The 27,779-nt window shown below is 42.5% G+C and overlaps 1 long non-coding RNA gene across 1 annotated transcript; it reads right to left on the bottom strand.

Moving 5' to 3' along the window:
- Positions 1–6,343: 6,343 nt before the first annotated feature.
- LOC127665615 (uncharacterized) lies at positions 6,344–25,124 on the bottom strand. The gene is made up of 3 exons (XR_007973473.1): positions 24,987–25,124; positions 14,549–14,633; positions 6,344–6,441 (listed from the first exon to the last, which is right to left on the bottom strand). It is a non-coding gene; the product is annotated as an uncharacterized LOC127665615 (long non-coding RNA).
- Positions 25,125–27,779: the final 2,655 nt, after the last annotated feature.

Below are 27,779 nucleotides of genomic sequence, written 5' to 3'. Positions count from 1 at the left end.
TTTTAAACTGTGCTTCTCTTATATGTTTAGTCTCTTTAATCTTAGTTCCATTTTCGTTTTCCTTTGTTTGTTGAGATGGGGTCTTCCTAATGTGGCCCAGGCTGGCCTTGAACTCTCAAATCTCCCGCTTCGGCCTCCCGAGCGTCATAATCACAGGCATGCATGCACCTCATCTCTTCTTTACTCTAGATAGATATGACTAAAGTTTGTTGATCTTTACTATTTCCCAAGAAAACTTTTCATTCGGTTGATGCCCATTTTGCTGTTCTCAATAGCTTTCATCTCTGCTCCAATGTTTATTATTTCTTTGATTCTCTTTATACCAAGTTTATTTAATTTCCTTTTTCTAATTTCATAAAGCCAAAAGGTAGGTTGGTCATGGATTCAAGATTAGCCTTCTGAAAAATATATATAACAAGTGTTTGCAGTTATGAGTTCCCCTCTAAGTGCTGCTTTGGACTTGTCCTGTGAGATTTGATCTTGTTTTATTTTCATTGGGCTCATGAAAGGATTTGTTTTTATAATCTCCTTCAGGGAAACCCTGCTGTTTGAGGCTGCAGTCTGCAGTGTCCAGAAACGGCACGAAATGGAGGCCTCCCTTTCCCAGCAGGGCTTCCTCTTCTCTGCCTGACCTTATCTGAGGAGCATGACCCCCACACCCTCTCCCTGAGGAAGGTTATGTAGTCCTTGGCAAACTTACAAGTTCAGTTTCCTCTTTCCCAATAAGCACCTGTCCAGCAAAGGGCCTGGGATTTCTGGAATGCTTTTCCATGCAAATGAGGCATTCCCAGCGCATTAAGCACCAGCCAATGATTTACATTCAACCTGAAAACTCCTTCAAATGCCAAGGTTCATTTATAGCCCTTGTGCACCCCAACTAAAGTGTATGCTACGCACACCAGCTGTTTCATTGAATACCATCAGAGAGGGCTGTAACACTAAAATCCTCAGAGAAGTCCTTCTCCCCAAGCACTAACAGCTGCACCAGGATCCTGTAGACCCCACAGGTTCCTCAAGGGAAATGCGCACAAGAAACCACAATTCCCCTTGTGATTTCTTCTTTTACCCAGTGGCTCTTTAAGAATCTTCTATTTAGCTTTCATTTTCTAGTGAACCTCTGGTTCCAAATTTCATTCCACTGTAAACAGAAAATTGATTCTGCGGTACTTTAATCTTTCCCCCACCCCCACCCCTTGTTTTTCTGAGACAGGGTTTCTCTATGTAGCCCCGGTTGTCCTGGAACTCACTCTGTAGACCAGGCTGGCCTCGAACTCAGAAATCCGCCTGCGTCTGCCTCCCAAGTGCTGGGATTAAAGGCATGCGCCACCACCACTTTAATACTGTTGAATGTACCAAGGCTTGTTTTATAATCTAGGACTATGGTCTGTTTGGAGAATGTCCACTTGCCCTTGAGAAAAATGTGTGTATCTGTTGTTGTTGGACAAAACACTCCACAGGTGTCCTCTGGTCCTGGTTAGTCATGCTGTTGATCTCTGTGTAGTTGCTCCCATCACTGAAAGTGGGGTATAGAGTTCAGCTGTTACTGCTACATTATTTCTTCCTTCAATTCTGTTCCATTTTGCTTTATATACAATAGGACTCCGTTACTAGCTGCATGCGCACTTACAACTTTTATGAGTTTCAGATAATTTGGCCTGTCTACCAATGCAAGTGCATACTCCTTGTTTATTGCTTTAGTTAACGTCCGCCTGGTGAGATATTTCTCATCAACACTGTTCTCCGTTTGCCTGTCTTACTGGCTTTTTTCACTTTCAAGACGCCCATGCTTTGAAGCTATTCTGTCTCAGGCATAACACATAGTTGGTTTGTGTATTTTTTTATTCCATCAATCTTCAGGTCTTGAGTGCACTGTTTGATTGATTCATTTATATTTATATGAGGATTTATGTCATAAAAGGTCATTTTACTGAGTGTGCTGGCTAGATTTATGTCAACTTGACACAAGCTAGTGTCCTTAGAGGAGGGAGGCTCAACTGAGAAAATGCCTCCGTAAAGTCCAGCAGTGGGCAAGCTTGTAGGCAGTTTTCTTAATCAGTGATTTATGGGGGTGGGCGGTGCCATCTCTGGGCTGGTGGTCCTGATTTCCACAAAGAAGCAGGCCAAGCAACAACTCCTCCTTGGCCTTTGCATAAGCTTCTACCTCTAGGTTCCCGTCTTGTGGAGTTCCTGCCCTGGCTTCCCTTGGTGATAAGCAAAGGCTGAATAAACCCTTTCCTCCCCAACTTGCTTTAGCCATGGGGTTTTAGCACAGCAACAGAAACCCTAACTAAGTCACTAAGTATGTTTTGCTTATAAATGTGTATGTCAGGGCTGGAGAGATGGTTCAGTGGTTAAGAACATTGACTCTTCTTCCGAAGGTTCTGAGTACAAATCCCAGCAGCCCCATGGTGGCTCTCAATCATCCATAATGAGATCTGATGCCCTCTTCTGGTGTGTCTGAAGACAGCTACAACAGTGTACTTACATATAATAAACACGTCTTTTTATTAAAAAGTGTGTGTTCCTTTATATTTCCATATTAGCTTCTTATGTGTGAAATATATTTTCTAGTTAATCATTTTACTTCCATTAATGTTTCTTTTACTATTTTTTTATCTTGGTCACTATCTCAGGGATCTTAATGAGCACGGTAACTTACAGTGGTTGGGGATAGAGCTCAGTCGTACATAGAGGCGGCTCTGGGTTCAAATACCAGAACAACAACAGCAATTTGGGAGCTGGGGAGATAGATCAATAGATAAGAATGCTTGATGGGCAGGTATGAGAACCAAAGTTCAAATCCCAAACACCCACGTAAAATGCCAGAAATGGCTACATATACCTCTAGCTCCAGCCCTCGAGATGGAGACAGGCAGCCCCTGTGCCAGCCAGCCAGCCAGCCTAACCAGTCGACTCCTGGATCCGAGAGACCCTGTCTCAAAGCCGTCAGATGTCGTCCTCAGTCTCTGTACGCATGTGCGCCTGCGCATGCTTATAAGCACATGCATCTGCGCATGCTTATATGCACGTGCCAGCCACAAAACCCCCTTTTAATGCTTTAATTCTCACTTGTATTGCATTTAGTTATCCACCTCGTTGTGTACGAGTGTGTATGCGATGTGCATGTGGAAGTAAGAGGTTAGCTCGTGGGCGTCAATTCTCCCCATTCACCCTAAGAGTCCTACAAATCAAACTCCGATCTTCGGAGTTGGTGGCACTGAGACACTAGCTCAGTTCCTACGTTTTCTAATTTTCTTCCTTTCCTCCTTTTCTTTTCTTTTTATAGGTAAGTCGGGGGTATGGGGGGGGGGGCATTGTCAATAGGGTCTCACTATGTAGCCCTGACTGTTAAGTAACTCTATCTGTAGACCAGACAGAGATCCACCTGCCTCTGCTTCCTGAGTGCCAGGATTAAAGGCATGCACCACCACACCCTGCTCTATAATTTTTTTTTTTTGAAATTTGAAAAAGAACCCCAAAATAACTATAGACCTTTTGCTTTAAATTTTTCAACTGTCATCAGAATTGGACTCATGAAAATAAGAAAGGGCTCTTTGCCGGGCGGTGGTGGTGCACGCCTGTAATCCCAGCACTCTGGGAGGCAGAGGCAGGAGGATTTCTGAGTTCGAGGCCAGCCTGGTCTACAGAGTGAGTTCCAGGACAGCCAGAGCTATACAGAGAAACCCTGTCTCGAAAAAACCAAAGCCAAACTCCCCCGCCCCCCCCCCCCAAAAGAAAGGGCTCTTTGCAAATCATGCTCACATACACACTAGCCCCTAGTGCGCCGTCTTACAAAATGCTTCTGGAATGAACACTTACCTTATCTAGTAATACATTCTGCCACAACCTAAATATGCTCAGGTAACTTCTGTCTCTTGCACCAAAAGATGTAAAGAAAAACTACAAAGAAAAATAAGGAGACAAATTTAGTACTGTAAAAATTAAGAGGGGAAGCCTTCATCTGTCCTGAAGGTCTGTAGGGTCCTGCTATGAACAAAGCCGGCCACTCCCAACTTTCAACTGTTTTCACTTGCCCTTATGCTAAAAGGAAAAAAACAATTCTTGTGTAAATGAGATAGCTTTAAAAAACCCTGCCCTATAACAAATAGTATCTTATAGTAAACAGTTTTCAAGCACAATGTTGTTCTTTCGTTACTAGGAAAATGGGCTGAAACTAGGCAGCTCTTTGTATTTATCATAATTTTCTCAACGTATCTAAGTAAATTTGGGCTGAAGAGATGACTCGGAAGTTAAGAGTACTGGGTGCTCTTCCTGAGGTCCTGAGTTCAATTCCCAGCAACCACATGGTGGCTCACAACCATCTATAAAGAGAGCTGGTGCTCTCTTGTGTCCTGCAGGCATACATGCAGGCAGGATGCTGTATACATAATAAATAAATCTTTTAAAAAAATCTAAATAAATTTATAGGCCAAAATGTAACTTTTTTTATTCTGAATTTTGAGATAAGATGCCTGTCAATTGAACCCTATATAAGCTAAAAATACAAGTGGATTTCAGAGATGCCTATATTAATGATACAAATGTTAAGTTATGCATTTTTTCAGGTTTTAAAAAGAACTCCAAAAATATTGGATCCCTGTTAACAGTGAACATAAAACACCCAAGTTAAACCCAGAGGTCTGTGATTTTATAGAAACAAGAAGATGATAAAATGCTCAATCTATAATTCTGTGTCTCTTTTCAACCCAATGTATTTCTCTACATTTAGCTGTTTTTGTGAAGTCACATCTAAAGTTGACTTCAATGAGAACATGTAGCAAGACTCGTCTTTGAGTGGAGCCACATAGTGGGTTCTCTCTTCCATCGGCCTGTTCAGTGACTTTCCTATCACAAAGTGCCTATCTACAGGAAGGGGAAAGTGAATCCTATGCTGGAGTGATTAAGAAATGTTCACAGCCGGGCGTGGAGGCGCACTCCTGTAATCCCAGCACTTGGGAGGCAGAGGCAGGTGGATTTCTGAGTTTGAGGCCAGCCTGGTCTACAGAGTGAGTTCCAGGACAGCCAGGGATACACAGAGAAACTGTCTCAGAAAAACAAAACAAAACCAAAAAACAAACAAGAGCTGAGACCTAGATATATATTCTTTTTTGTTGTTTTGTGGGGATTTTTTTTTTGGTAGCTTGTATTTCAAGACAGGGTTTCTCTATGTATCCCTGGATGTCCAAGAACCAGATCTATAGACCAGGCTGACCTCAAACTCATAGAGATCTGCTTGTCTCTGCCTCCTGAGCACTGGGACTTAAGGCATGTGCCACCAGGCCTAGCTTCCGATATATGTTCTTTATAGAAGATACATCCTAGCACACCCTAGACAGTTTTGTGTGCACAACATATAACCTAATGATTACTAATGTCCTATGGATTTCTCATACAAAGAAGTAAACCTAATTGTGACATCATTAAACAAACACAATTGTTTTGTATGTTGCTCTCCTCCCACTGTCTTTCCCACCCGTGGCTGCCCTGCTTTCTCCTCTGCAAATAGTAACTATTTAAACATGCAAGAATCTGTTATAGAATATCCCATGTCTCCACAAGACACTGTAACTTCAAGCGCTACCTGCATTTCCTACGCTATCTGTGTAAAACAGAGCTTCCTGTTACTAACGTGGCAAAGGTGGAGGAGAAGTGACTCACCTTTTCCCCCTCCGTGATGATCTGGATAGCATTTGGGATGAGACGGGCAGTTTTCTCCTTGGTCATAAAGGTTATATTCTTTAAAGCAATGGAGATCTAAACACACACACACATACACACAAAATACTTTTTAAAAACTGATGCTTGTTTTCAGAGGCATACACAACCCTAAATACATCAGTGTTTACATCTGTCTAATCCAGAGCATTTGGCTGAAAGCCCTGCTTTAGGAGTTTACAGGCACATGCTGTGTTCTCTGTGAACATGTCATTAGAGGAGAGGGGCTCTGGGTGGGTCAGATACGCTCCCTTCAGTGTTATGCCCATCAATATGAGGGTCTAACATTAGGGCTGGGTGTGAAAGACAAGGTAGTTCAGGGTCCACATTTAAACCCCCAAGCACAATCAAGACAGTCTGTCAGGTAGCCGTGGTTTTGACAGCCAAGCCCCTTCCAGCCTAACTGCAGTAAAGTACGAATGGGGCTTGACGTGTTAAAATTAGAAAAATACATTACGCATTTAAGCATACATAAACACGGTATACTAACATAAAGGTAGATAGACAAATATGTATGGTTTTACTTTTGAATCATCTTAAATACATTCCTGTTAAGAATTCTATTTATTCTAACTGTGCAGTTATTTCTATCAACAAATAATCAAATGCAAACGTATCTTACTGTAGTTTCCCATCTGAAGATGTTGCTATAGAAACACAGCCAGTTTTCTGAAAGGTACAGCCGCCCCTGAAGCAAGATATCCTTCTGGAGAGCACAGGCGTAATCTGTGGGGACAAAGATGAGAGAAGGTCATTCACAAAAGTCTGACAACAGAATAAACCTTATACCAACTACTTCAGCTCCTGGGACGCCATCCCTGCCTACTCATTCATTCATTCGCTTGTTCATTCATGCATTCATACATCCATACACTCAATGACAGCTATTTTGTTGGGCACTAGGTCCATCAGAAATATTTCTTGCCCTCCTGGGAACTTTGTAAATGAAAGATAGGTATGGTGGTTGATATTGTCAACCTTCTGGAATCTGGAATTGTCTGGGAGATAAGCCTCTGGGCTTTCCTGTGAGGGACTGCTTCAATCAGATTAACTGAGCAAGTGACACCCACCCTGGACATGCGTGGTACCATTCTACGGGCTGGGGTCCCTAATTGTACAAGATGGAGAAAACTCGCTGCTTCCCGACCAGGAGTGCAATGTGACAAGGCACCTCGAGTGCCCAACACCATGACTTTCTCACCATCATGGACTGTGAGCAAAAATGAGGTCGTTCTCCTTCCCGTTGCTTTTGCTGGGGGATTTTAAGGTAACTACTACCGTTACCCCCGGGAACACGGTCCCCCTGGGTAGGAGGGGCACGGGGTGGGAGTAGGTTGATCAGTGATGGAGAAGCAGAGAAGGGGCATCGACATGCTCAGCTGCTTTTCCCCAGTGGATCCCTTCAGTTATAGGACCCAGCTCATGGACAGAAGGGTGTGACCCACATCCAGACACACCCAGAGGTCTGTCTCCTAGGAGCCGGCAAATCCAATCAAGTTGACAGTGAAGATTAACCAGCAACAGATACAACGCCAAGTAAGATGATAACCAATGGGTAAAGATACAGAACAAGAGGGGTTATACAGCTGAGGGGGGGCTATGGAGAAGTGTTATCAGGAATGATCTACCTGACTAAGTCATCTTTAAAAAAGAATCCAAAGATCAATAAAGAGATGACATAATTACGATAGACCAGGACATGCATAGGCCCCATGGTAGAAAAACACGCAGCACATTTGAGAGCTGAGAGGCTGGGCGTGGTGACACACACCTTTAATCCCAGTACTCAGGAGGCAGAGGCAGACAGGTCTTTCTGAGTTTGAACTTAATCAACATACTGAGCTCCAGGCCAGCCAGAGATATTTAAAGAGACCTTGCCTTTATTGTCAACTTGACACCATCTAGGATTACCTAGGAGAGGTGTCTTGGTGAGAGACTGTCGAGACTGATTGGCTGTGGGCATGCCTTAGGAGACTGTCTTGATTATGGTGGGAAGACTAGACCACTGTGGGCAGCACTGCTTGTTCCCTTGGTTTGAGTTCCTGCCTGTGTAAGAGTAGAGAGTGTGTCTGAGCACAAGCCAGCATGCGTTCATTCCTCTTGTTCCTGATTATAAATGTAATGTAGCCAGCGCTCCCCCTCTAACGGACCATAGCCTGGCACTGTGAACTGAAATAACCCTTTCTTCTCTAAGCTGCTTCTGTCAGGGTATTTTGACGGAACTGAAAAGGAAGCAATGGCTACTGTCTAGTTTGCCTTCTGGTGTCGCAATAAACACTATAATCCAAAGAAACCTGGAAGAGGAGGAAAGGGCTTATTTGGTTTACATTTCTGCATCACAGTCTGTCATCTATGAGGGAAGTCATGGTGGGAACAGGAGCAGAAACCACTGGAGAACACGGTTTACTGGCTTGTTTCCCAGACACTCAGCTTGCTTTCTTATACAACCCAGGACCAATTGGCTAGGGTTAGAAGCACCCACGGTGAGCTAAACTCTTACACGTCAATCTGTCAGTCGTCAATTGGGAATCAGGAACAATCCTCACAGACCTGCTCACAGGCCAGCTGATGGAGACAGTTCTTCAGTCAAGGGTCTCTCTCCCAGATGACTCTAGTTTGTGTCAAGTTGTTAGAAACTAAGCAGCGCAACTAAGTGCCTCTAAGATTAAGCTTTCGTTTCATGCCTAAAGGCAAACCAAAGCTCCCACTTACTCACAGTATAGGATATAAAGAACGTCTGTGAGATGACTCCATCAACTGCTAAATTTTAAAACTGCATAAAGTAATTTTTTTTTATTTTAAAATAAAAATTGCCAGGCATGGGTGGTGCATATGTTTACCCAGCTCAGGAGGCAGCCGGATCTCCAGGAGTTTGAGGCCAGCTGGACACAGTGAGTTCCAGGGCAGTCAAATCTAGATAAAGAGACCCTGTCTCAAAGTAGCACAAAACAAAAAAGTTGACTAAGCCTCAAAATATTTAGCTTCAGTTGTGTTAAATTTTAAGCACCAAGCAAGGTAGTAAACCTTTTACAGTGCTTCCTTCAGGGGAGAAAAACTGAAATGCCACCAAATAAAAGCTGTTAGTAAATAAGCAGGCAAATTAGGTATCTCATTCCCTAATACGTATGTTTCAAGTAGACTGGGTTAAAGGTCACCTTCTTGTGTCATGAAATTTTTATCTCATTGAAACATTTTATGGCCCAATGCTTCTCACACTCCAGAGATACCTGGTTGGCTGATAAGAGAGTGCTAGCCCGGCCCTGGAGTTCTGACAACATAGGTCTGGGGCAAGGTTAAAGTGACTGTGTCACAGGCTGTCAGATGGTACCTGCCCTGCCAGATCATAGATCGCCCTGCATGCTTTTATACCAATTATATTGAAAGAGGCAGCACACACCTGGAATATTTCAACAGAAGAATATTTGATATATGTGGATGTAATTTTAAAATGTGGCTTCCTTAAAATGCGGGCTATCATAATAAATGCAAACCACAGTAAAATTGCTTAAAATTGTGGCAAAGAAAAATAAATACCTACAAAAGGTAGCAAAGGTGTTATATCACACATAATAGAGTGATATTTTAATACCAGCACTTTTTTTTTAAAAGAGCAAAAGTTCTGCATTTTTTTGTGGTCCCAACTTCGCTACTTATAAACGAGTATCTACTATAAAAATATTTGACATTTCAGGAGAAAATGTTCTACCTGGTCAGTTATATTAGCAACCTGATTCACCTAGAACACAATAAGAAAATAATGCTTATCAAAAATCATTGTTACAGACTTCGTAACTTCATAATGGTTTACCAGAAGGCTGTAGTGAAACTCAAGAAATTAACCAAGCTCCTTAGGTCACTTTGACACATCTTGCTTTATTCAATTTGGTAGCAATAACATGATCAATTACAGCACAATTAAATGGCTCCAATGTCTATAAAGATTTGTTTTCATAATCACAAGATAAAAGGTGCATAACAAAGCAGGAAGAGAATCCAGGAGCGAATCAATACAATATACATTAAATGTAGTTAAATAAGCAAGATGCATTCTTTGCCTTACTCAAGAATTTAGAACGTGGGCATGTTGTCCATAAGGAATAGAATGTGCTTTTTCTTTTTCTTTATTATTGTTATTGTTATTATTATTATTGAGACAGGGTCTCCCTATGTACCTCTAACTGGCCTGAAACTCACTTTGTAGACCAGGCTGACCTCGAATCCACAGAGATCTGCCTGCTTCTGTTTCCCAAGTGCTGGTATTAAAGGAGTGTACTACAACGCCCAGCTTTGAAAAAATTACAGTAAATAAAACAAGTTTTAAAATCCAATAATATCAGGAAATACTTATTTCCAAATATTCCACTTTGCGGCAGTGATCATGGAAAGCACCGTGTGGAGGACCTCACTAAGCAGAAAATTACCCCTTAGAAGAACATTTTAAAGATTGTTTTAGATTTAGTATTTAAATTTCAAGGAAAAAAACCTCTCCTTTTAGCTTTTTACTTGCAACAACTAAAAGAGTAAATATAAATTGAAAAAGAAAAAGGAAGGAAAAGACCCTTGTGCCTGTGGCGGGAGGGGAGGCCCACGTCCCCTGGGTTCTCTCAGAGCATTTTCTTTCAATGACTTATCAGTTCTTTTCCTCCTCCCCTGGAGGGGATCTGAATCTTACCAAAGCCAAAGAGGCTTCTCACCTGCCTCACAGCCCAGGGACCCAGGAACCATCCAGGAAGGCCAGAGCCTCGCTTTGCTGGGTAACTGACTTCCCTTTACAAACCTACCTGTGTCAGAGGTAGGTTTCCTACCGATTTGAACCGACTCAGGTAGCAGCTTTTTCCCCCTAATTACTAGGTAACATTAAGATGGACTAAATGGGACACCTGATAATGCCAACCTGCCTCACTTCTGGGCTGGTCTTCCTTTCTGCCCTCACCCCTCCTTTTCTTCCTTCATTTCTGACAGGTTCTCACAGAGCCTAGCCAGGCTGGCCTCAGACTCACTTTGAACCTCCAATCCTCTGGCCTCCAACCCTCCGATGCTGGAATTACAGGCCTGTGCCACCACATCCTGTCTGCATGGTACTGGGGAGGGAGCTATGAGGCAGGCGCTCTCTCCACGGAAGACATCCTCAGCTCAGCCATGTTGGTCCTAAGGGGGCCTGCAGGGCTGTCACACACACCACACTCTGAGGTTTGTTTTGTCTCTCTGTGTACCTACACTGATCCACCACATTATTTTAGGACAGGGTCGCCCATTGAACCTGAAGCTCACTGAGTTGTCTAGGGTAACTAGCCTTGAGCTTCACTGATTGGCCTGTCTCCTCAGCCCCGACCCCTCCCCTGCTGCAGGGGTCACAGGAGAGCATCCCCACACAGGGCTTTTAATATGGGTTCTAGGCTGGATTCAGGTCCCTGTTCTTGTTCATCAGGCACATCACCAATGAAGCTGTCTCTCCAGCCCCTAAACTTCGGAAAGTTTAGGGAAGACTGTTATGTCACTCCTCCATTACTGCTTAATTATTCGAGCATTTATTCATAACAATATGGACTCATAGATATTTATTTGATTCTTTGGTTCATTATCCCAACTTGTTATTTTGTTGCTTAAGCTATTCTAACTTTGATCATCAGGCGCTGTTCCAAGTCACTGCCTGTTTCCCTTTTTTCTTTTTTTTTTCTTTTTTTTTTTTTTGGATTTGGTTTTTTCGAGACAGGGTTTCTGTATAGCCCTAGCTGTCCTGAACTCACTCTGTACACCAGGCTGGCCTCGAATTCAGAAATCCACCTGCCTCTGCCTCCCAGAGTGCTGGGATTACAGGCGTGCGCCACCACCGCCCAGCCTGTTTCCCTTTTCTTAACCCACCGTTGGCACTATAACCATAACATACTCCATCCTCACTGGTCTTCAGTTGTTACTGCTGCAGAAGTTTCTTTGGGGAGAGGGGTGTTTTAAGAAATCAAGACCTGAGCTCTAGACAAGTTCCCTGCTGCCAGAGTCTTAGCAGACAGAGATAGTGTTGTGGATAGCCCTGGGTTTGTATTTTGATGCTAATTCCACTCCTAGGAGGGGCTGCAGACCAGGAGTAAATCTTACACAGGTGCCTTGTGAACCTTCTCCCCACCTTAACTTTTGGGCGGGAGGAAGTGGGAGGAGCTGAGAGTTTGGGGGAGGAGAAGAGGATCGAAGGGGAAGGAGCTATGGAGATCAGAACATCACTGGAAAGGAGAGGAGCTACAGAGGACCGTCGGGGAGGATGGAGAGAAGCTCGGGGTCTGGAGAAACTGCATGCTACATGGGATAACATAGATGGGAATAGAGTAGTGTAGTGGGAGATCTGCCCAATCTAGGCATATAGCTTGTATTGATATTGAGTTGGGATGTCTTTTACAGGGTAATTGGGTTGGAAGAATACCGCAACAAGATAGGGAATAGACAAGCCTTCCATAAACATGGCTTCTGCCTTCTCAGACTAAATCACAAAGGTATGCTTAAATGTTTCTTTTTAAAAGAACTGCATCTGTACTGAACATGTGCAAACTTCTTTTCAGGTCACGATTCCCTAAACAATACATACACATATAGCGACCATTTACATCTCGTTTACATTGTGTGAGCCATTAGTAGTAACCCAGAGATGATTTAAACTACATAAAAGAATGTGCTTAGGTTCCATGTGAAGGCAATGCTACTTTACATAGGAGCTTGGGTAGCCACGGACCTTGGCATCGGAGGGGCTTCCTGGATCCAATCTCCTGAAATAGCAAAGAGCAACTACATATACCCAGCCACTCATGGTTGGAGTTGGTTCACTCATTTATAACACAAAGAGTGTCACTGTTACAACCGGATGTTCCTGAGGCATTGGGTATTTCTAAAAATGTTATAAGCAGCGAAGTTGCTGCACGAAGGTGTGGCCGGTGAACGGTCACGTGACCATCTCCAAGATACGATACAGAACCATCCTGACACCCCGAAAACGTTCCCTGTGCAGCCCTTCTCCCCTTTATGTCAGGTTCTGAATGTCTGCATTAAACATGTTACTGTACCAGATGGGAAAACAGATGTAAAAATGTAACTTTTTTTTTTTTTTGAGACAGGGTTTCAGGCTGTCCTGGAACTCATTCTGTAGACCAGGCTGGCCTCGAACTCAGAAATCCGCCTGACTCTGCTTCCCAAGTGCTGGGATTAAAGGCGTGCGCCACCACCGCCCGGCAAAATGTAACTTTTTAAAAACAAACACACATACTGAAAAATGTACAAAAGACAAAATATTAGCCAAAGAAGAGCCAACTCTTTTCTCCCCATTTTCCTGGGTGTTACAAGGAATGTACGATGAAATTAGTATCTTTTGAGTTGACAAAAATCACCAGGGGGTGGTGATAATACTCCTGTAATTCTAGTGCTTAGAAGGTAGAGGCAGGGGAATAGCTCCCAGTTTGAGGCCAGCTGATCTACATAGAAAGTTGCAGGCCAGCAGGAGTACATTGAAAGACCCTGTCTGGATACAACAAAGCACCTTAGGAACCAACAGGATACATTTGAGAATGGTTTCTGTGAAAAGCCTTCTGTTTTAAGTGGGAGGCTAGGAAGAACATTTGTAACACATGCAAAAAAAAAAAAAGTTGTAATTGTATTTAACAATTAACCTTAGCCTTCCATCACAACAAAAAGACAACTGGCTCTCCTTTCCCTCCAAGTCCTTCTGTACACACCACCACTTTCCTCTCAATTTCATATTTGAAATTTTTATTATAAAAAATATATTGCTTCTGCTGTTGGATGTGGTGACATATGTCTGTAATCACAGCACTGGGGAGGTAGAGACGGGAGGATCAGGAACTCAGGATTATCCCCAGATACGATGCATTCCAGGCCAACCTGGATGCATAAGACCTGATTTCATTCCTCGGAAGCCATATAAAAATCCAGATGTGGGGCCTGGAGTAATAGCTCAATGGTTAAGAGCACTGGCTACTCTTCCAGAGGGCCCAGGTTCCAGGTTCAATCCCAGCATCCACATGGTGGCTCACAACCCTCTATAATGTCAGTCTTAAGGGATCTGACACCCTCTTCTGGCCTCAGGAGACACTGCATGCACATATGTCTCACGATACACTTGCAGGCAAAACTATATGCACAAAAATAATTAAATTAAATTTAAAAAACATAAGCTGAGTATGGTAGCTGAGTATGGTAGCATGCTTGGAATATCAGCCCTGGGAAAGAAGACAGGAGGAATGTAGCCAACTGGTGAGCTTCAGGTTCACTGAGACACCCAGTCTCAGAACATACGGTGAGCTGATTTGGGAGGTGTTCAGCATTGGCCCCTGGCCTCCACACACATTCACACCTGCATGCCTCTGTGTGTGTGTGTGTGTGAGGGTGGGGTACGTATACAAAAACAAATACACAATAAAACATTTCTATTACAAAAATGACTAAATTTGTTACTGGAAAGCCTAGCACATATAAAATCCTGCATGAACCATAACACGAATAATGACTTATTCCTACATTTATCTCTAGAACATTCTTATTAAATTGATCTATCAGTGCACTTGTTGGGGAGTGTATTTTTCTCAGGAGCGCTACCATATCAAATCTAAATGTTCCTTCAGATACAGAGGGACCGGAAGAAACCATGAGCACTCGTTTCTTCTTAGTGCGGAATATCTCACAGGTCAGAAATCACTGTTCCCTGGTTACACGTGGCTTAACGCTCATCTAACTGCAAAACGGACCCTGCTTTCCTCGCAAAGCAGTCCCTATCTAGCATGATGGGCTAGCATCTAGTCCGTCATGTCTGTCTGTCTGTCTGCCGAGGCCTGAGTACCTGCTATCAGTTTCTCTGAGTCGGGCAGGTGTGTAAACTGATGCCTGTATTCCTCATTCCTGTCTTTGTAGGTGGAGCTCGAGATCTGAAACGATAAAAAGATTAGGTTTCTGTTTACTTACACTCGTAATCGCTTAGAAAACACATTCAAAATGAAACTTAAGAGTCACATTCTTTCTGTCAATATTATGTCCTTATTTGAAGGAACCATGAACACTTCAGAAGCCATCCGTGTGATGCTTCTGTGAACGCGGGGCAGGCCATGAAAGCGAGGAGCTGTGCTGACAGAGGAGGCTGGGCGGATGCAGAGAAAGCAGAAAGGCTGTGTTTACAAGTAAACAGGGGAGCCCTAAAGTCATCAGGGCGGCCTGAGCACAGTCCCACCTGGAACAAGCCAAGCCGCAGATTAGCGAGGGCTTTGGCAGACGGTTCTAGGAGCAAAGGAGGCCGCGTGGCCTTGACACATCCATATGTTCCTTCCAAACAAAACTGCAGATGAGGGGAGCCACCAGGAGACAGAGCTAGAGCTACTTCCACATCCTGCCTGGACTCACAAGAGAAGGGAGGCTCTGTGGAAACTGGGTCAAATGAGAAGAGCTTGAACTTTGACCCCATTACCTAATGGACACACAGATCTGTCAGCAGAAGGAAAGGCCTTTCTGGATCTTTGTGCTTGAGTGTAACATTCAGCAATCACTTGTCAATATACAGGGTGACTCCCAGAAAGTCAGGCTTAAAGAGAAAAGAAAAGCAATAATAAGTCCAGCAGAGATATCCATTCCCCATGTGTTATAGGACAAACCCAAATTTACTCTAAGCAAGTTCTTAAACAAAATCAACAATGGCAATCCCTTGGGCAGGGAGAGAGCACTCAGAACGCAGAGATGCTAATGAGGCAGGTGGGTAGGGCAGAGAGCAAGGCCTAGAAAGTAAAGCCTTGCAAAACTGTCATATGGAAAAAGCACTCAGGCAAAGAGGAAGGCTGGAATTTCCGGCTGAGGCAAACCCAGACTGGCTCATGCCTCGGGCACAGGTGCAGAGGCACTCTAGAATATCGGAAAACAGCCCATGGCTCATAGTAATAATAAATCTCACCCTGGGTGGCAAGTTAAGACAATAATATGACGTGTGCCACATCAAGTTCTAAGGAGAATGACATGCGACAGGCGAATCATGCCCAGAAAAGTGAAGATTCATTGGGAAATGGCAAAACCTGCTCCATTTTGCCTCCTTTGGAAGTTCATCTTTCTGAATAAATTCTCTTCTTTTGCTTGCTACTGTCTAATTGTCTCTGGTGAATTCTTTGTAGCAGGACCCAGGAACCTGGAACCCCACTGAAGATAACCTCTAATCCACAGAATCACTAGCACACATGCCATTTGAATCATCCAAAGGTTAGTTTTTTAAAAAAATATATATAAAGCATGGTATGGTGAGCAACAAAAGAGAAAAAACATCAACAGGTAATAGAAACAATCCTTGATGGGCCTCGGGCACTGCGTTTAAGAGTCTAAGACATCAAAGAAATTATTCCCCAAATGTTCAAAGAAGAAAAGAAAACCATGCTTGATGAACTTAAGGCTCTGTGAGATGATGGGTCAGGGTTGTCCTAGCTTCCACTGTCAACTTGGCAGCTCAGAGACAAAAAGCCTCGACTGAGGAACTGCCTAGATCAGATTGGCCTGTGGGCCTGTCTGTGGGGGATTAGCTTGATTATCATTTTGTGCAGGAGAGCCCAGCCCACTGTGGGCAGCACCATCTCCAGTCAGGTAGTCCTTCGGTGTGTTCGAAAGCTAGCTGAGCAGGGGCCGGTGAGCAGGACAGCAAACACTGCTCTCTCACGGTTGCTGCTTTGAGTTCCTGCTGGAGTTCTTGAGGATGAACTGTCACCCGGAAGAAGAAGCCAAATAAAGCCTTTCCTCCCTACTGTTCATCACAGCAACAGAATAACACTGGAACAGGAGCCTGGTGACCTGGCTTAATATCCAGAAATCCAAATGGTGGAAGGAAAGAATAGACTCCGACAGGTTATGCCCTGGCATACATACACACACACACACACACACACACACATACATGTTTATACCTTAAACATTTTAAATCAAAATTAAAATAATTGCCTAAAATATTTGACACACAGATAAATAAATGGAGAATAAACAGGAACAGGAGCAGGAAACAAATCGACAATAAAACGTCTACTTATCAGTCCAACCATCTTCTATGTATTAATGCAATCAGACCACATGACAAAGGTTACGATGAAACTTGGAGAAAGCAAATGTCTGGAATCATCTAAAGGCCACGTGCAAGAACTCAGAACAGGAAAAAAACATTTTTTAATTGAAAAAAAGGCAATAAAGAAGAGAGTAAATTATTTTTTTAAATTGGAACACAAAAACAATGAAACTTATAAATGGGAGAGAGAGAGATCATTATTTTAAAACAATCAATTAAGTGGACAAACTTGCAGCAAGACTGATGAAAAGCAAAAAGGAGACAAAATATGAATTATCATTATTAATAATAAAACAGAAGATAACACTGTAGATGCTATAGATCTCAAAGGAAATAAGGGGAAACCCATATACCTCTATACATATGAATGTATCACCTTGGAGAACACTCTGGCTTCTCAAAATATACAACTACCATAGCTCACTCAGTATGAAATAGTTCATTTAAACTGGTCCACAATCTCCAAGGAAACTGAATTTATAATTTCAAATTTCCCAAGATGGAAATCTCCAAGACTAGATGGCTTCACTGGAGAAGGCTGGAATGTTTAAAACAATCAATTCCAGTTATGCACAATTTTTTCAAAATATTAAGTTAGAAAAGAACAAATCTCAATTCCTTGTGTAAAGCAAGTAATTCTCTAATATCAAAACTAGATAAAAAATATTACAAAGACAGAATATGATAGAAAAATATCCTTTGGAATACAGATGCAAAAATTCTTAAAATGTGAACAAATACCCTTCAGCAATACAGAAAATGAATAAAACATCATGACCCAGGGACCCATGGCTGGCTTAATAGGCAAAAGTTAATCAATGAGATCAGCTAAAAAAGGAATAAAAAATCATATCATTTCACTTGATATAGAACTAACATTTGAGATAACTCAATGTCTATTTGTAATTAAAACAAATAAACAAATAAACTATCCCTGAATCGGGAAGACCAAGAAAGCTCAACTTGAGAAAGAGCATCTGCAAATGAAAATACCCAATGACACTATTGGAGAGAACTGAGTTTTCATTCCCCCCCACTCCTCCACCACTAGGACCTGCTCAGTACATCTTTGCTTGGGCCTCCTAGCTAATGTTACTTCTCCTTCCCGTTGACTCTGTCTTCGTTCATGCATTCTTTTATTGTTTCCGCAGCTCCCACCACTAGCTGACATAGCATGACATTGACTTGTTTGTCATCTATCCGTCCTGAACTCTGACATAGCTTCTAGGGTGGTTGTGATACTGTCCGATTCACTTGGAACAACAGTTCTCAACCTGCGGATTGTGACCATTGGAAAACCTGTATTTCCGGCGGTCTGAGGAACTGAGACACCTCTCGGGAGCAAAGTAACAGTTATGAAGTAGCAGACAAAACAAATCTATGGTTGGGGGGGTGGTGTCACCACATTGTGAGGAACTGGATTAAAGGGTCACAGCATCAGGAAGGTTGAGACCCACTGGCTTAGAACACGATGGTGTGTCAAAGACACTCAAATACATGAGCACGGCCATCTTCATCTTCTCTCATTCGTCCTCTACGTGTGCCCCGTTTGCGTAGTCTTTAAGTTATCCTGTGGGAGGGTCACTGAACCCCCAGATTCTCACTCCCCTTCAGGAACAGGACATTTTACACAATTCTCTACCCTTGCTCATTCCCCAGGTCCATCTTCTGAAACCCTCTTCCATGCCAAGGAGACGGATCTTTCGTCCCCTTATGTCTGAAGCTGCTGTTCACCATGCTGATGGATGTATCCATTGTTCCCTTACATCTGCCGCCATTTTCTTTCACACTCTTAGTGGTATATATATATATATATATATATAATATATAATTAATGTAGCATGTGGATATTTTGTTTATTTATTTATTTCTACTCCTCTTTCTTCAGCTTTGATTTTCCATAGCCCTTGTATTCACTGTCTTGCAAATCTGCCTGCATTTGAAACTTTACTACTCATTTATATTTTTATTTATTCCTGTTAAGTCCTTACTTGGGGTTCATTTTTCATTTTGCAGGTCTATGTAAGGCCTCCGAGGCCCTGCACGGGGAGCAAGGCAGGGCTCCCCACTGAGCTACAATCTCCCCTGATACTCCACGGCTATACTCTCTAAGTTTTGGAACCTGGGTATGTCATTTGTTGAATTTCCTTCTGCTCACTAATAGAGTGTGATACTCAATCCCCAAACTCTCGGGAGAGGTTCACTCCCACACCACCTAAGTCCAGTTTAGCTAGACGGGTTTCCCTGTCTTTAGTTTGAAGGTGTAGGGAGATTCCTTTCCTTGCCAATATTTCACAGATGGTACAAGTCTTACAAGCCATGGCTTTTTGAAGCTGTCTTGGTCCTAACCCATGGAAGGACAAGGGAATGTCTCCTTACCTGTGCCAGGGCTGCTTCGACATTAGCGCCCATGCCTATAACTCTGGTAACCACTTCACTCTTCATTTTCAACCTTGTACTCCACATCTCTTGATAGTTTTACTAAAATGTTCATTTAATTTAAACATTCTCCCCCTCCTATTGCCAAAAATACTAACTCCTTTTTCTTTATAGTTAAATCTAAAAATGTTAGACAATACCTCCTCAATTTATAAAACAGTGCTTTATATACATACATACATAAATATATTTAAATAGAATTAAATTAAAAAATAATTCTGAAAGAAAACGTCCTCTTTTTTAAAAGTCGTCATGGTAAAGTGCATCAGAGACTTCATAGGTTTGAATAAACATGGTTGTCCTTGCCCGAGAAGACAAGGGGACCACAGGGTAACTTTCCTCCAAACTCACCAGAGTATCTCACAAATGCACTAATTAATCCTCAGTGGCCTTCCTGGCCTCTTTTGACAAAATGTATAGTACAGCTTTAATTAACCCTACACGTGACTACGCAGCAGGCCTGCACTGAGTTTCCTCCCCACTTTCAAGTAGAATGTCATAGATGAGAGTGAGGTGACCGTAACTCAGGGAGAGATCACGGAACTAAGATGTCTGCTTCCTTGGACAGTTAAAAATACAGCTGGACTGTGACTAGAAGTTGGTTTAAAACTTTCCCTATGCTAGCCATGATTTGAGTAGAGTGTTTCAAAATATGTATGTTTTATTCTTAAATGTTTTAGAACAAAAGGCTAGAAGGACATGGTTGATTTGAATTCTGAGCACTTTAAAATTCTCCTACTCCATATTCTTTTCCTGTTTACTTTCTATATAAGATATCTAAGATTTATATCACTCCTATTCAATGTTAGGAGTTTTAAAATCATAGTGATTTAAGGACAATATATAGATTTTCATTTTAGTTACAAATTTCAGAAAAATGTAATTTGTTCACTTTTAAAATAAAATCATCAACTAAGGAAATGAATTTACACAGTTGACAAACATTTTCTAAGAGGAACTTAACAGAATATCAAAGTAAGACAGGATGGCCAGTGGTCAACACCTTATTCACAGAACCATTGCATCTAACAATCCAGTTAAGTCATCTTCTAAACACACACAACACAAAATCCCAGAGGCCCCTTCCTACTCCCAGTAGTGACTAACTGCACATCACTAAGAGAGCTAACTCAACAAACAGACCTGTCGCAAAGCTGTTTGCTTGGCCTCTGGGATTTTAATCCACACGGAATATATCATTATTTTAGTTGGTAAGAGAAAAATAAAACTATCTTTTTTCCTTTTGCTGTGTACTTTTTTCTAACAGGTAAAAGACGAAAAGTATAAATATTTATTTGCCATTAACTTTATTTTCAGTTTCACCTGTTATCATTTTTCGTTTCATGAGGTATAAAAGTCGACAATGAAAGTCATTTCTCATATTCTAGGATTAAACATTGCCATTTGTATAAGTAAATAAATACATATATACATACACTCACCTATTCTAGCTTTGATACCAAGAGTTAAGTTGAAAACCTGAAGTTATGGCTCTCACTGTCAGCAACTATGGAGACTTAATCATACCAATACTCCGCATTTAAGCAGTCTCACAAGAAAGACAAATATTAGCACGTCTCTCTAACTGCATACCATTGGGACTGGCCTATGTTGTCAGACTGTGACTCAGTCTGTTTTACAAGAGATTCCACTGCAGTCAGGTGGGCTGTAGGGCACCCTAGATCACTGTACAGCAAAGCCACTAGGGGCAGAGCAGACGCCATTTTATCCCCAATGTTCTATTTTCAAGCTAATTCACTCAGGTAAGTGACAGTGATCCCTAAGTTCACTCCTGTGGAACAGCTGCCCAGATGAATTATTCCTCATTACTGATTTTCCTTAGTTCTTGAAACATCAAGCTTTAAGAAGTTTGTGATCTGTTTTTCGGACACCTTCCAGGAGCTGTGCCACAGCTTTGGTAATGACAGCAGGCTCCTCCCATGGGCACGCAGGCTCCTCCCATGGGCACGCAGGCTCCTCCCATGGGCACGCAGGCTCCTCCCATGGGCACGCAGGCTCCTCCCATGGGCACGGGTGCTAGGAAGCCCAGCCCCTGGAGACCCACAACTCTAGTTGTGCGCCCCCTGGTAACCCTGTGGGACTGAAGGGTGAGATCATGGGAGGAGAAGCGGCAGGGCTCAGGGCAGGAAACTAGTCAGGTGTTGGAGACATTCGTACGCCACCGAGTTTGCCGTGAGCTGAGGGGTCTAGCCTAGTGGTGGAGCATTTACTCAGCATTCGAAAGTCCGTGGGTTAGATCCCTGGAATTAAGAGAAAGCAAGGGAGGGAGACAAGGCAGCCCATAACCAGGAGTTTGACCAGAAGTACAACCCTACCTGGCACTGCATCCTGGAAAGAAATTTTGATAGCTATGATGCCACATGAAGCCAGACACTTCATCTGCTTTTGCTTAGCACGTGAACTGTGAACTGTCGACAGAAGCCAAGACATGAATTCTAGTCAACAGCCACCAGGGCCTGGGTTTTACTTCCATTACAATAGGAGAGTTAAATAAAAGAAACTTACTAGAGTTGTATTTTTATAGAGGCAGACAAATGTAATCTTTGTAAAATGAAAAAGGTCACATCTCTTGGTTCCTCGACACTGAAATGGCCCAGACAGTCTTGATTTTGGTTAAATAACCTATTTTGTGCCTCATGAGGACGGGGCCTGTTTTGCTACTGGGTCTTCCTGGTGTTGGGTTTGAATTCTGTGAACTTTGCCTTTTTATTGTATTGTATTGACTTTATCAACAGAATAATGAGAAGAAAAGGCAACAACATGGAAGACGCCACAGTAGAAGCAGATGGAATTAAAATGGCTGGAAATACATTCTCTTCCAGGCTTCCTAAATTTCATTGTATGTTGCATAATGAGTTCCTTCAACAGTGGACTATTCATTTTTTTTAAGTAGATGACTATATACTGATGTAGTTAACTCCCTTCTTCTACCTCTCTCCAATCCCACTCACTCAGAAAGCCTCCAAACATATACACTGGGGTGGTTCCAAGAGATTATAGGAAGCTAAAAATTTCCTATCACCTAGTCATGCTTCACCAGTCTTAATGTCACAGTGCGACACACTGCTCACCTATCTGTGACAATGCTACTGCAGATAAACCTCCTGTACTGCCAGAGCTGCCAGCCATGTGAAGGGACGGCATGCCCATCTGTGGACGGTGCATCATAATGGATCGGGATAAAGGATGCTCTATCCTGTGTCTATGTGAGTACACTTTATGCTGACTGCACAATGATGAAATCAACCATCAGTGCCTTCCTCGGAGTCATAGAACTACACTGCCCTTGAATTAGGCAGCCCAGGTGACTGTGCTACCTGAGTGTTTGCTGGTAGTCCTGCCTCCCAGGTATCTTTGTCAAGCACTTATTATTATATTTTCAATGATCTCATCAACTTACATAAGCTTATTAAAATATGGCAAAAGCATATTGAAGCAACTCCAGATGAAGAGGTGGAGGAACATCATGGTCATAACTACAGCTGCCTGAACTCTGGTTAATCTGAGCAGGGTCTTTAATGTTGGTTTCTGCTCTAGAATGCTCTGGTGTTTGGGTAAGTTCCAGAGGTTCCTTAACTTCTGGGAAAATCTCCAAAATTCCCAAGATGTCATTCTGACCTTTAAGTTCATTCAATGTGAATTCATACAAAAATTCCTAAGACCTAAACAGAGGCAATGAAGACCTTTGATGCTGTCAACATGTGCTTTTCAAATTTTAAAACATGTAAGTCATCTGGACATCTTGTAAAAAATAGACATCTCAATCCAGTCATTGAGCCCAAGATGTTGTAATTCATTCAGATAGTAGATGATGACAGTTTGGCTGTCCTCCTACACCTTCAGAAGCAAGTGTCTGGTGCACACACATCTCCCCCCCTTGTTTCTAAAGTCTTACTCTGTTGCTCTTTCCTTTTGTAACTCTGTCTTGCTTTAAATCATCCAAGAGTAACCAAAGCTACTTAACCCTCAGAGCTATAAAATTTCCTCAATTAATAATATCAGCCACAAAAACAAGCTTAGACAGACATTACACAGAGAATGAGAGATTCTGGAACACTTAGCCCTAAGTGGAATGTCCCCATCAAATTCCCCCCACCCCTTAGAGCTCAGAGAAGCCAAAGGAAGAAGAGGCAGAGTGCAAGAGGCAGAGGGGACAGAGGACACCAAGCAAGCAAGGCCCTCTAAGGCAACACGATCAAACTCATGTGAACCCACAGACACTGAGGCAAAAACACAGAACCTGCGTGGGTCTGCATACATGCAATATGTAGGACCTCTGTGTGTATATTGTGGCGTCTAGTTTAGTGTTTTTACAGAATTACCAAGGGTGTGAACAAGTGGGTCTCTGGTTTTAGTGCCTTCTCTTGGGCTCTTTCCTTTGGTTGGTTTGTCTTGTCCAACTTAAACATAGTCGTTTATTTATCTTACATTTCATTATTGCTCTTTAGAAGCCTGTCCTTTTCTAATGAGAGACAGAAAGGACGCGGACTCAGACGGGAGAGGAGGTGGAAGGGGACTGGGAAGAATAGAGGGACGGAGAGCCACAATCAGGATATACTATGTAAGGGGGGAAAATCTGTTTTTAACAAAAGGGGAAAAATTAAGGCTCAGGAGTCCAAGGCTAGCCCTAGCATAGCAAATAGGAGACCAGCCTGGACCACACAGGATGCTTCTGTCTCTCCCTGACCCCCAAAAGTTTCTAAATGATAGTTTTTTTTCCTAAGTGAGCAAGAATGATAGAGTTGATATAAATGGCTTGATTTTGTTTATATTATCTTAGTGTATTTCTTAGCAATAATATATTTTCCTTAGGTTATGGGTGACCAAAAATAAAACACAACCTTATGATGCTAAGTCTTTTACTACTAGGAAGTAAGAGCTTGCTGACTGTGTGAAGAGTCTGTAACAGCCATGCAGTGACAGTTCCTAATTATAAAGAAGATGACATCCTGTGTACTTATCTTTTTTTTTCTGTGTACTTATCTTAATAGCCTGTTGATACCGTGTCCTTTAAAGTCTATTCTCAAGGATACAGAATACCCAAGACTGGTTTCCCATAAACCAATACTGGAATCATGGGTGCTGTGTGACACTCTTTAAACCTCACTTCTAGTTGTAAGGCGTGATATTTCTATCAAATATCAAAACCCTCCTAGGAATTGCTGGCTTTGGAATGAGCCCATTAAAATAACAAATGTTAGCATTCAAACAGTGACAGACACGGTCTTCTCTAACTCTCTACGGTCTCAACGTGCCTACCGGAAAGTCGTAGTCTCTTTTTATGTGAGGAAACTGGAAGAATAACAGAGTTACACTTAAAACGGATCTGAAGATCTAACTTAAAAATCCATCTTCTAGCCATTACACACTGCAGATCGTGCATTGTTAAGATGTGCTTGCCATAGGAACCAATTCCTTGAATGAAAATTACATAAAATAGCTTGTTTCTGAGTGAGACTTAGAAACATGGTTTATGTGATGTTAGCATCTCTCCAATACAGCTGATAACACTAAACACACAATCCAATTGTACAGCAGTGTTTTCACAAGGAGACTAGCGGACCACTGCATTCCACCGACCAGGCAACAGCGCCTTCTAGTGGCCAAATGAAAGAAATAATGAGAAATGTCATTGGGTCTCAGAAGTCACAACATCTGAAATCTAGAAGCTAATCACAAAGGATTAAATAAACTGTTGTAGAATTAAAGAGAATTTGTATTCAAGATTAAAAGATAGTACCCAAAAGCTCCAGTCACCGCTCCAATTATGTGTGCTCGGTCCCTGTTTTTTGGCTGATACTATATTATTCTCATCCACAACAGGGCTAGGATTTTCCTCGGGCTCTTCCGGTAGCTCCGTGGCAAGACTCGAATCCCCTTCGTTTACTATCTGCAAATAAATGCCAACAATTTAAGTTTCTTATCGACAAATAACATTTTAAAAAAACGTGTTCTGAATATGTACTTTAAATTTCATCTTTAAGCTTTTTTATTTTTAATAAACACCTTAAATTATTTATTTGTATGTGTCCATCATCTGCGTCTTGAGGATCGAACTCATGTGGTCTGGTTTGGGGGTAGGCACCTTTTACCCATTCACCCATCTTGCCAGTGCAATAAATTAACTTCTAAAAAAAATGTTAAACACTTAGAAGATGGTAATTAGTGGCTAGAGAGCTGATTCAGTTGGCAAAGTGTTTCCAGAACAGGAATAAGGTTTAACCTCCCCGCCCCCATCATAAATAAGTTGGCCATGTGCCTAGTGCAGCCGGTGGTGCAGTAGGTGGACTTCTGGGGCTCGATGGCCAGTAAATCTTGTTCAATTGGTGAGCTCTGTTCAACAGAGATCTTTATCAAAGTGGGGGCTGACTGACAAGACAGCCCACATGGACCCTTACACATATGCGTACACCACAAATGCATATATGCTCACAAAAGACAGGAACTGACATATTGCTTCCTCCATTTGTCATCTAGACATGCAGCAAACATCTTCCAACCACTACCATTTGCTAGGTAGTAGCTGGTGCTAGAAATACAAAAATAGAGGGGTGTGCTGGCTGGTTTTGTGTGTCACCTTGACACAGACTGGAGTTATCACAAAGAAAGGAGCTTCAGTTGGGGAAGTGCCTCCATGAGATCCAGCTGTGGGGCATTTTCTCAATTAGTGATCAAGTGGGGGAGGGCCCCTTGTGGGTGGTACCACCTTTGGGCTGGTGCTCTTGGGTTCTATAAGAGAGCAGGCTGAGCAAGCCAGGGGAAGCAAGCCAGTAAGAAACATCTCTCCATGGCCTCTGCATCAGCTCCTGCTTCCTGACCTGCTTGAGTTCCAGTCCTGACTTCCTTTAGTGATGAACTGCAACGTGGAAGTGTAAGCTGAATAAACCCTTTCCTCCCCAACTTGCTTCTTGGTCATGTTTGTGCAGGAATAGAAACCCTGACTAAGACAGGGGGCTGGAGAGATGGCTCGGTGGTTAAGAGCACTGACTGTTCTTCCAGAGGTCCTGAGTTCAATCCCCAGCAACCACATAGTGGCTCACAACTATCTGTAATGGGATCCGATGCCCTTTTCTGGTGTGTCTGAAGACAGCTACAGAGTATACTCATATACATACAATAAATCTTAAAGGAAAAAAAAGACAGATGAAATACAAAATGCAAAAAATAAGTGCAACAAAGTTCTTAGCCTCTAGAAGTTCATGGTCTGCTATTTAGCAATGATTTAAAATAGCAATAATTAGACACTTTAAAAATGCAATGTAATGGAAGTATGACCACTTTGGAGAAGTGTCTGTAATGCCTGTCTTTGGAGGGAAGATGGGGAGGATGATGGACAGCAGGCAATGTAAGAGATCCTGACACGCCAGACTCCATGAACATCACCATTGCTGTTTCTCTGCCTTCACTGTAGCAAGACCGATCCTTGGGGTTACAAGGGAAAGCACACAGGGCACCATGCAGTAGATCAAATGTATCAGTCAACACAACTTAAGCACAGGTTTTTAAATCCTATGAAGTAACCGTGGAAGGCACCAACTCTGGTGACACTGATCCATGATTCTCTGGAGGGAAAGATTCACAAACCATGACAGGGTAAGGAAGACTTGCTTTAGGTGAAATACACCCACCGCAAAGAGGAGGAATCGACAAACCTGGATGCAGGGGGAAGGAACAAACAGAAGTCTATAATTTGACCCAGTTAGAAATACAGTATTTATCCATTTTTATATGATTCCATCTTCTCCCAAATCTTTAGAATTGTTTCTCCAATTTCTTAGGTGTTTGTTTGATGTGTATGGTCCTTTGTATATATGTGTGCTATGTGCATGCCAGGTGCCCTCAGATGTTCTGGAACTGGGTTACAGATGTGAGTCACCGTGTGGGTGCCGGGAATCGAACGCCAGTCTTCCCTAAGAGCAGCAAGTGTTCTTAACCACTGAGCCATCTTCTCTCCAGTGTTGTCATTAAAACTTAACAAAAAGGTTGGCGTATGTGTCTCTGTAACACAGCTTCTGAATTAACTTCAGTGCTTGCTGAAAATACACCTACTAGCAAATCTCCGTGGCTGCCATCTGTAGAGTTACTGCCTGTGATCTTTGGGGAGTTATTAACACAAAGCAAACAACAAAGGTTATCAGGCATGTTTCACTTTGACTTTGACCATCAACATCACTGCCCTAGATTGGTGAATGCTCGGCAGGTAAGGACATTTAATTGCTAAGCCTGAATTCAGTTCTATACCCAGAACCCATGAGGTGGACAGAGAAAACCAACCTCACAGGTTGTCCTGTGCACATGCACCATGGCAAGAGCACACACACACACACACACACACATACACACACACACGCATACTCTCAAGCACAAGCTAAATGAATAAATGAATGGTACCTTATTTAAATTCTTCATGGTCACCTAGCCCCGTGAACTGTTCCTGTCCACGTTTTAGGTGTGTCTCCTCCGTTTGCCTTTCACAGACAGACCCAGTGACTTGTCTCTCTGGTAGTTTAGACCCTGTCAAGCTGACATAGCA

Source organism: Apodemus sylvaticus, chromosome 15, assembly GCF_947179515.1.
Source record: "Apodemus sylvaticus chromosome 15, mApoSyl1.1, whole genome shotgun sequence".
Classification (NCBI taxonomy): domain Eukaryota; kingdom Metazoa; phylum Chordata; class Mammalia; order Rodentia; family Muridae; genus Apodemus; species Apodemus sylvaticus.
This window is presented reverse-complemented; position numbering and strand designations above follow the sequence as displayed.